Genomic DNA, 11,935 nt, shown 5'->3' with positions numbered 1-11,935 from the left:
ATATATATATATATATATATATATATATATATACGTGCATTCGTCACCTCAGTCTAGTGCTATAAATGTTTCACAACTTCAAGTGAAATGTAGAAATCTTATTCCTTTTAGGTCCATTTACTTTCCCCACTTTTTAAGTATACTTAAGTGTTACTGCCACACTGTGCACTATATCAGATGGTGTTATAATTGATATTTCATAATCAAATATGATTTTAGAAACTCATGAGAAATCAATTATGAGAAGTATATCATGGATATCTATTATAAGAAGTATTGTCTCTTAAATTTACTCTATATTTACCTTTGCTGATGTTCTTTTTCCTTTCTGAACTTCCATACCTTCTTCTGTTATTATTTCCTTTTTGTTTAGAGAATTTCTTTTAGCCATTCTTTAAGAGTACTTTTACTAGTGACAAATTCTCTTAGATTGTTCTTTGTCTGAGAATATCTTTATTTACCTTTCATTTCTGAAGTATATTTTTGCCAGATACAAAATTTACAATTGGCAATTCTTTTCTTTTAGTACTTTAAGAATATTACATGACAAACAAGAACAAATATTCTTTAACTGTTCTAAATTCAAGTCATTTGTCAGATATATGTATTATTCATGCTTATCCTGATATGTAGCTTCTCTTTTTATATTTTTCTAACAGTTTGTTTTGAAAAGCAGGCATTTTTATTTTGATTAAGCACAATTTATTATTATTTTTTCATTTATGGTTAGTATTTTGTATGTCCTATTTAATAAATCTTTGCTAAGATCAAGATTGTGAATAATTTTTCTATGTGTTTTCTTCTAAAATTTTTATAGTTTTAGTATATTTATTTAGGTCTATGAACCATCTCAAGTTAATTTTTGTGCATGAGTTAAATAATGTACAAGTTCAATTCTCTCCCTACAAATATACCCCATTACTCTAGCACCATTTTTTTTAAATGTATCTTTTCCTCACTGAATTGTTCTGGCAGCTTTGTTGAAACTTATTTAACCATATACGTGTGAGTATATCTTTGAATTTTGGTCTGTCCCATTGATGTATACATATTTCTTCCTAATGTTACATTGACTTAAATACTACAGCTTTATAATAAATTTTGTAATCAGTATTCCAAATTTGTTCTTTTAGTTCAAAATTGTTTTGGTAACTCTAGATCCTTAGCACTAGCAAAAAAAGTTTAGAATCAATTTGCTAGTTTTTAAATAACTCTACTGGGATTTTGACTGGGATTACATTGAATCTATATATCACTTTAGAATTGACATCTAAATAATATTGAGTCTTCTAATCATTAACGAGTTATATTTCTCCATTTAATTTGGTATTGATTAATATCTCTCAGAGTTGTTTTATAGTTTTCTGTATACAAATCTCAAATATATTTTGTTATAATCATTCTAAAACAGTTTACATATTTTTATCTTATTGCAAATGACATTGTTTCTTAATTTATTTTTCCACTTGTCTATTTCTAGTACATAGAAATACAATTAAATTTTGTATATTGATCTTGCATAATTTGATTTTGCTAAATTCCTTGTGAATATTTAGGTCTTTTGTAGATTTATTAAGAGATTTTATATACACAATCATGCTGTTTGTAAATAAACACAGTACTACTTTGTTGTAAATTATTTGTATGGAATGATTTTGATAGTCATCAATAGTTTTTCTAAACTTATGTTTTCATTTAAATTTAGATTTAGTTTAGTTTTTATTACAGCTTTATGAAACCTGCTTTCCAACTATCATTATTACTCTCTGTTATCAGAATCACTGACATGAGTTTGTCCTTTTGAATACAATTCCTTTGGCCTAATATGTACGTCACCATCACCTTATCTCTTTGTCATGCCACTACCCAGCCTCCAACAGTGTCCAAACCTTGAACCACTGCAACCTGCCCATAGGAAGTCATATGCTCTTCTACTACTAGGTAACCTCATTTAATCTATATGCCACATCAATCCAGTATGATAAAAAAACCTCAGTTCAATCAAGGAGACGTGAAGCAGTATGTATTTTCTGCATTGTGCCTTTGGGCTCTTAACAAAATGAACACTTTTCCTTTATTTTCTGAATGGTTTGTTTAAGAATTGGTCCATAAAATATAGATGTTATCTACAGTTAAAAAGTATTTCCTACAAAAAGGGAATTGAGCTCAATTTGTGTTAAGGTAATTTTTATTATTTATATAGGTGTGTCTACTTGCATGTATGTGGACATGTTTATATATATATATACACATATATATGAAAAATAAAAAAATTATAAATTAGCAATATTAAGATAAAATGTCCCCACTTGTCTGTCAGTTTGTCATACTGTGGGGGCTTACGTGTTGCTGTGATGCTGGAAGCTATGTCACCGGTATTCAGATACCAGCAGGCTCACCCACGGCAGACAGGTTTCAGCTGAGCTTCCAGACTAAGACAGACTAGGAAGAAGGACCTGGCAGTCTGCTTCTGAAAAGAGTTAGCAAGTGAAAACCTTATGAATAGCAGTGGAACATTGTCTGATATAGTGCCAGAAGATGAGCCCCCCAGGTTGGAAAGCACTCAAAAGATCATTAGAGTCAACCTTAATGACATGGATGGAGTCAAGCCTTCAGGACATTCATTTGCTGATGTGGCATGACTCAAAATGAGAAGAAACAGTTGCAAACATTCATTAATAAGCAGAATGCAGAATGTACAAAGTATGAATCTAGGAAAATTGGAAATCATCAAAAATGAAATGGAAGAAATAAACATCGATATCTTAGGAATTAGTGAGCTGAAATGGACTGGTATTGGCCATTTTGAACCAGACAATCATATTATCTACTATGCCAGACATGACAACTTGAAGAGGAATGGCGTTACATTCATCATCAAAAAGAATATTTCAAGATCTATTCTGAAGTACAATACCATCAGTGATAGAATATTATCTATACGCTACAAGGAAGACCAGTTAATACGACTATTATTTAAATTTACACACCAACCACTAAGGCCAAAGATGAAGAAATTAAAGATTTTTACCAGCTTTTGCAGTCTGAAATTGATGGAACATGCAATCAGGATGCATTGATAATTACTGGTGATTGGAATGTGAAAGTTGGAAACAGAGAAAAAGGATTGGTAGTTGGAAAATACGGCCTTGATGAGAGAAAAGATGCTGGAAATCGCATGATAGAGTTTTGCAAGACCAATGACTTCTTCATTAAAAATACCTTTTTTCACCAACATAAACGGCGACTGTACATGTGGACCTCACCGGATGGAATACACAAGAATCAAATCGCCTACATCTGAGGAAAAAGACCATGGAAAAGCTCAATATTATCAGTCAGAACAAGGCCAGGGGCCAACTGTGGATCAGTTACTTATATGAAAGTTCAAGTTGAACTGAAGAAAATTAGAACAAGTCCACAAGAGCCCAGCTACGACCTTCAGTATATCCCACCTGAATTTAGAGACCTTCTGAAGAATAGATTTGATGCGTTGAACACTAATGACTGAAGACCAGACAAGTTGTGGGATGACATCATACATAAAGAAAGTAAGAGGTCATTAAAAAGACAGGAAAGAAAGCAAAGACCGAAATGGATGTCAGAAGAGAATCTGAAACTTGCTCTTGAACGTTGAGTAGCTAAAGCAAAAGGAAGAAATGATGCAGTGAAACAGCTGAACAGAAGATTTCAAAAGGCAACTCTAGAAGATAAAGTATTATAATGGCATGTGCAAAGAACTAGAGCTAGAAAGCCAAAAGGGAAGAACACGCTCAGCATTTCTCAAGCTGAAAGAACTGAAGAAAAAATTCAAGCCTCGAGTTGCAATAGGGAAGGATTCTATCGGGAAAATATTAAACAATGCAGGAAGCATCAAAAGAAGATGGAAAGAATACAGTCATTATACCAAAAAGAATTGGTTGATGTTCAACCATTTCAAGAGGTAGCACATGATCAGGTACTGAAGGCAGAAGTCCAAGCTGCACTGAAGGCATTGGCAAAAAAACAAGGCTCCAGGAATTGACAGAATATCAATTAAGATTTTTCAACAAACCAATGCAGCTCTGAAAATGCTCACTCATCTATGCCAAGAAATTTGTAAGACAGCTACCTGGCCAACAGACTGGAAGAGATCCATATTTATGCCAATTTCCAAGAAAGGTGATCCAACTGAATGTGTAAATTATTGAACAATATCATTAATATCACACGCAAGTAAAATTTTGCTGAAGATCTTTCAAAAGAGGCTGCAACAGCATATCAACAGGTATACTTCCAGAAATTCAGGCCGGATTCTGAAGAGGATGTGGAACCAAGGATAACATTGCTGATGTCAGATGGATCCTGCCTGAAAGCAGAGAATACCAGAAAGATGTTTACCTGTGTTTTATTGACTGTGCAAAGGCATTCGACTGTGTGGATCATAACAAATTATGGATAACATTGTGAAGAACGGGAATTCCAGAACACTTAATTGTGCTCCTGAGGAACCTGTACATAAATCAAGAGGCAGTCATTCAAACAGAACAAGGGGATGCTGTGTGGTTCAAAGTTAGAAAAGATGTGGGTCAGGGTTGTATCCTTTCAACATACTTATTCAATCTGTATGCTGAGCAAATAATCCAAGAGGCTGGGCTACATGAAACTGGACTATATATCAGGATTGGAGGAAAATTCATTAACAACCTCTGTTATGCAGATGACACAACCTTGCTTGCTGAAAGTGAAGAGGGCTTGAAGCACTTACTGATGCAGTTCAAAGACCACAGCCTTCAGTATACCTCGACATAAAGAAAACAAAAATCCTCACAACTGGACCAATAAGCAACATCATGATAAATGGAGAAAAGATTGAAGTTGTCAAGGATTTCATTTTACTTGGATCCATAATCAACCCCCATGGAAGCAGCAGTCAAGAAATCAAAAGATGCAGTGCATTGGGCAAGTCTGCTGCAAAAGACCTCTTTAAAGTGTTGAAAAGCAAAGACATCACCTTGAAGACTAAGGTGCACCTGATTCAAGCCATGGTATTTTCAATTGCATCATATGCATGCGTAAGCTGGACAATGAATAAGGAAGACTGAAGAAAAATTGACGCCTTTGAATTCTGGTGTTGGCAAAGAAGATTGAATATACCATGGACTACCAAAAGAAGGAACAAATCTGACTTGGAAGAAGTGCAGCTAGAATGCTCCTTAGAAGCAAGGATGGTGAGATTACTTCTTACATACTTTGGACACATTACCAGGAGGGATCAGTCCCTGGAGAAAGACATCATGCTTAGTAAGGTAGAGGGTCAGTGAAAAAGAGGAAGACCCTCAACGAGATGGATTGACACAGTGGCTGCAACAATGGGCTCAAGCATAACAACGATTATGATCATGGTACAGGACCGGACAGTGTTTCCTTGTGTAGTACATTGGGTTGTTATGAGTTGGAACTGACTCGATGGCACCTAACAACAACAAGATAAAACGAATCCTAATCCTACCACTCTATTATTAGACAGCACTAATGTGGAGGTCAATATAACTATTTACATATTTTAATCAAAAAAGGACCATGCCACGCATACTTTTTATCTTTTTTTTTACATTTAATAATATATTAGGAATATAATTTTATGTCAATTTATGTACTTTAGAATACTATATTTTTCATAGCAGTGCCATATTCAGTTGCCTAGAAGTAACAGAGGATCTATGTCCTATTCCCATTGTAACATTTTGGTCATTGTTTCCATTATAACAAAAAATATATTAGAAGGCCTAATTGTACCCACATTTTAGACCATATTCTTACTTATATTCATAGGGTATTTCACAAAATATAGAATTGAGTACCTTTAATACTTCTGACTTAAATTAGTAAATTACCTTTAATGTTTTTTAAAATATAGTTCAATCAGCGTGAGGTAAGTAGATAGGGCCAACAGGCCACTAAGAATATGGACTAAAGCTCCCCAACAAAGGCATGATACACATCAGAGACCATATGAGACTTGACACCGAAAGACTGGATTAGATCTCTGAGAAACTTGAGAGAAGATAGCGAAATGCAAGAGAAAATGAAGGATGAAGAGAACTTTGAAGATTGTCCATATTCAAGGAAAGGAAAAGATACTGGCAGGGAGACCATCCAGAAGAATGAGTTAGTCTGGTTTTGTGTAAGGTAATAAAGAGAGAGTTGCAAGTAGTTTGTGAGCAATAGTTTGAATGATGTAGACATGTTGAGGAACTGTGAGTAGGCAACACAGTCATTCTGTTTATTTTTATTATTATTATTATTCAACAAATACGTATTCAATGCCAATTACATATTGCGCACTACGGGCAGGGGCACACATAAATTATAAGTATACTCATCTTTCAAGAGGGTAAGAATCTAGTCATTCCTGCTAAAATAAGAACAATAAGAAGGCAATTAACTCTAAAGCTAGATTTAAAAACAAAAAACAGTTGCCATGGAGTCAATTCCAACTCATGATGACCCCAGGTGTGTCAGAGTAGAATTATGCTTCATAGGATTTCAATAGCTGATTTTTTTGTAAGTAGATTGCCAGACCTTTCTTCCTAGGAGCCTCTGGGTGGGCATGAACCACAAAGCAACAACCTTTAGGTTAGCAGCCAAGTTTATTACCTGTTTGCCCCAACCACATACTCCAAATTCTAGATAGAAAGATACATATATCAAAAGAGTGGTACTATTACATACTCAAGGAGTTCTGAGAAGATCATTTAGATAAGGGTAAAATATGATAAAAACTTTCTTTCTTTTGATTAAATGTTTAGTATGGGATTAAGTGAAGTTCTCTGACAAATCATGCCCAATTAAACATGGCTTCATAATTTTATATTTCCCCAACAACAAGTTTTCCAAAATACCATTAATGGACTTATTCATTGCCATAGTCAATGTATCTGTTAATAATGTCCTTATTGAACAAATTTAACAAATACTAAATTGAAACATTTCAAAGTTTATATGAAATAAAATTAAAAATTTTGGTAAATGAGCCATAACTTGGAGAAAGTGAAAAAATACTTCTCCACAATTCAAAACTAAAATCTGTGCGGTTAACTTATACTAACTTTGAGATTCAAATTCTTTATAACAACTTCCACCAACGTGGTTATTTGACCTGCAATTTTATCAGAGAATCAATTTATCAGCTCTTATGTCTCTATAAAGAGAGGTGAGAACAGAAGGTAGCATTGATTAAATAAATTAATATAGATTAAGGGAGAATTTAGCTTGATTGTATTTTTTGTTGTGTTTTATAGATGATTGTAATAGTGTGTATGCTTCATATTGATCTTTCTTAAAGGTCTTTGGAGCCCTATAAACATAAGTGCTCAGCAAAACATGATCAACTAAAGAGAAATAATTTCAAAAAAAATGTTCTAGAAACTTTGCTTTCATTTGGTTCAAGATAACGATCTCATTTGCCAGTGTTGCTTTTCATTTATGAGAACAAAATATAAATAAAGTAAGTAAAAACTAAGTTTCTCTAAAAGTATTTGAAAACATGTCCCCTTTTCATGAGTTTATATTCTCTTTTTTCCTTGCCCTCATCAGTTTTGTTATTATTTTTTTAGAAGTAATTTTAGAAATGATGTATAATTTTTCGAGTTATGTAGAGTCAGGCATGTAGATGCTTATATTTTTATTTTTTTAAAGCAACATGTATTGCTGATACTATTCCTCAGTACAAATATAAAATCTTTGATGTTAAGTTATACTAACTTTGAGAATGGAATTCTTTATAACTACTCCCACTAACATGACTATTTGGCCTGAAATTTTACCAGAGAAGCAATTGATCCGATCCTATGTCTCTATAAAGAGAAGTAAGAAAAAGAAGGTAGCATTGAAGTGACATGCTTTAGAGTTTAGCTGTAAAGTTTATGGAGACTCAGCATTTAGCCTTTGGCCTATTGGTCTGGAAGCAACAAAACCACCAAGCCCACTGCCTTAGAGTTCATTCTGACTCAGTGACCCTATATCGGCCCTACTGGGCAAAGCAGAACTGCACCAGGGGGGTTTCAACGCTGTTGCTATGAGTTGTAATTGATTTGACGGCAACGGATTTGGTTTTTGGTTTTAATCTTTACGGAAACAGACTGCCCCATTTTTCTCCTACAGAGTGGATAGTGGGTTCAACTGCCAAGCTTTTAGTCAACAGCTGAACGCTCTACCCACTGCGCGACTGGGGTCCTTTCTGGAAGCTCAGTACTTATCAAATTAACAATAAGAAAATGGAATATTTAATGTGCTAAAAGGGTAATAAGAATGTTTCAAATGTGTTTTCTTTTCCGTAACTGTAAAACAGTTTTGGACTCAGACCTTTAAACATGATTTTATTGCTCTTTGTTCTACAATATAGCCATTGGTTTATGTAAAAATTTTAAAAATGTGTGCAATGACTGAATTTTAGAGATGACATACATTTTATGAACAGCAAAGTAATGGTGTTTTAAACACATTTCTCTTTCCACAACAAAACCCTTACAGTCTAATTGCAGACACCAAGTTGACAGCTTCCCTTGCCAGAATCTTCTCTCACTCATATTCTTCACTTAATGTAATAAAAAAATAAGAAGAAGAAGAAATATAATGATTTTCTGGAACCTGTACTCTGGATTCTCATCAAAGGTCCATGGAGGACTGAGGAAAGATTCCTCCACAAAAAGGAATTATGGCATCTCTAAGGCAATATTTACCCTTCTGAAGTCCCAATTATAAAGGAAGTAATATCTATAAAGACCTGGTGTATGTCTTCCATTTCCAGCCAATGACGATTGAGATAGTGAGAGCCAAGTTTATACGCTTAAGTCAGAGTTTCTCAACAGGAGCACTAATAATGTTATAGGCTTGATAATTTTTTGTTGTTGGGGGCTGTCCTGTACATTGTTGGATGTTTAGCTGCCTTCCTGACCACACTATCCACAAGACAATGCCAGTAACGCCCCCCCCCCACCAGATACTGACAACCAAAATATTTCCTGATATTGCCAACCCCAATCAAACTAAAACCAAATTGGTTGCCGATCAGCCAATTTAGACTCATCGGGTGGGCAAAATCATCCTCTGTTGAGAACCATCTATCTATGCAAAATTATCTTTAAATCAGAATACTAGGAGCTAAGGACAATACCATCAACAAAGAAAGAGTGCATATTTAGATTTTTTTTTTTACATTTGACTTATTTAACTATATTTCATTTTTTTAAACCTATGCTTTATTTTTATTTTATTTCATTTTTTTATTGTGCTTTAGATGAAAGTTTACAGAGCAAATTGTTGTTGTTGTTAGGTGCCGTCGAGTGGGTTCCAACTCATAGCGACCCTTCATACAACAGAACGAAAACACTGCCTGGTCCTGCGCCATCCCCACAATCGTTGTTATGCTTGAGCCCATTGTTGCAGCTACTATGTCAGTCCATCTCCTTGAGGGTCTTCCTCTTTTTTGCAGACCCTCTACTTTACCAAGCATGATGTCCTTCTCCAGGGACTAATCCCTCCTGATAACATGCCCAAAGTATGTGAGACAAAGTCTTGCCATCCTTGTTTCTAAGGAGCACTCTGGCTGTATCTCTTCCAAGACAGATTTGTTCATTCTTTGGCAGTCCATGCTATATTCAGTATTCGTCGCCCACGCCATAATTCAAAGGCATCAATTCTTCTTCAGTCTTCCTTACTCATTGCCCAACTTTCCCAAGCATATGAGGCAATTGAAAACACCCTGGCTTGGGTCAGGTGCTCCTTAGTCTTCAAGGTGACTACTTTTTAACAAATTGATGAGGTCTTTTGCGGCAGATTTGCCCAGTGCAATGGCATCTTTTGATTTCTTGACTGCTTCTTCTATGGGGGTTGCTTGTGGATCCAAGTAAAATGAAATCCTTGACAACTTCACTCTTTCTCCATTTATCATGACATTGCTTATTAGTCCAGTTGTGAGGATTTTTGTTTTCTTTATGTTGAGATGTAATCCACACTGAAGGCTATGGTTTTTGATCTTCATCAGTAAGTGCTTCAAGTCTTCTACACTTTCAGCAAGCAAGGTAGTGTCATCTGCATAATGCAGATTGTTAATGAGTCTTCCTCCAATCCTGATGCTGCATTCTTCTTCACATAGTCCAGCCTCTCAGATTACTGGTTCAGCACACAGATTGAATAAGTATAGCGAAAGGATACAACCCTGACGCACATCTTTCCTGACTTTAAACCATGCAGTGTCCCCTTGTTCTGTTTGAACAGCTGCCTCTTTATCTATGTACAGGTTCCTCAGGAGCACAATTAAGTGTTCTGGAATTCCCATTCTTCACAATGTTATCCATAATTTGTTATGATCCACACAGTCGAATGCCTTTGCATAGTCAATAATACACAGGTAAACATGTTTGTGGTATTCTCTACTTTCAGCCAGGATCTATCTGACATCAGCAATGATATCCCTGGTTCCACGTCCTCTTCTGAATCCAGCAAATTAGTTTCTCATTAAGCAATTAATACACATATTGTTTTGTTACATTGGTTGCCAACCCTGTGACCTGTCAACACTCTCCCCTTTTCGACCTTGGTTTCCCCATTTCCATTCATCCAGGTTTCCTGTCTTCTCCTGCCGTCTCATCCTTGCCTGTGGTCTGGTGTGCCCATTTCAGTCTCATATACATGGTTGAACTATGGGCATTATTGTTTGTTTTATAGGCCTGTCTAATCTTTGGCTTAAGGGTGAGCCGCAGGAGTGACTTCAGCACCGAGTTAGAAGGTGTCTGGGGGCTCTACTCTCAGGGTTTCTCCATTTAGATTTCTTATGCTCACCACTCTAACAGTCTTTATATGTTGATTTTTTTTTCCTTTTGTAATGGATGCATAATTTTTAAATTAGTCATAAAAATTATATGCAGTGATGTGGATAAAAGTTGAGAGATTTTCCCTCATTTTCCCAATTTATTCTGTAGTAAAACTGGACTTACAACAGTTTCAGCTCCATTTCATGTTTTTCCCTAGGTAGAGTTTATAATAACCTATAAATTCCATTCCATGTCAAAGAGTATATGGCTTCAGATCAATCAAATTTCAATCATTTTTTGCACATCTAAAGGAAATTTAAAAACAACACACGCACACATATTCACACATACAAACTTTTTGCTTTAAAATATATATTATTTTATGTTATTTAACTAAGGGAATTTTTATAAAAAGTACATCCGTAAGTTAAAATCCTTCAAATTTTTAAACATTAATTTGAGTTAATTTATAAATTTTCCCAATGATTGCACATTAAGTGGCTCTATTTCAACAAGAGTCACAATTTAAATTACTGAAATTAGTTTTTGTTTAATTTTCGAAGTGTTCTTAGAGCAAATGTTTTAATAGCAAAAATGGTCATCATCATAATATGAATATAGTGACAAAAACATTTGTCTACTTTAATTTCCTTACTTGTTTATTCAATCTGCTCAACAATCTTAAGAAAGAAAAATACTATTTTCCCAGTTTTACAGATGAGAAAACTGGGGGAACAAAGAGGTTAAATCATTTTGCTGGCATTGCACAGTTGTGAAGTGAGGGATCCAGAGTATGAACAGTTGCCATCAAATTGACTCTGATTCACAGCAATCCCATGGATATCAGACTAGAACTGTGCTCCACAGGGTTTTCAGCAGCTGATATTTTAAAAGTGGAACTGCAGGCCTTTCTTCTGACGTACCTCTGGATGGACTCAAACCTCACACCTTTTCAGTTAGCAGCTGAGAATGTTAACTGTTTGCACTGATCTGCCTTTAGAGCCAGTATCATTAATCACTGGCCTATACCATCACCACTAGAATCTTCTTAGTTAATTCATTTGCCGTCACTGATTCATAAACCAGCTTTTAAAGTTTTGAAATTTTAACTTGACTTTGTTTCTACACTAGCCATATGC

Source organism: Trichechus manatus, unplaced genomic scaffold (assembly GCF_000243295.1).
Source record: "Trichechus manatus latirostris isolate Lorelei unplaced genomic scaffold, TriManLat1.0 scaffold00074, whole genome shotgun sequence".
In the NCBI taxonomy this organism is placed as follows: Eukaryota; Metazoa; Chordata; class Mammalia; order Sirenia; family Trichechidae; genus Trichechus; species Trichechus manatus.
Note: the sequence above shows the minus strand (reverse complement) of the source record.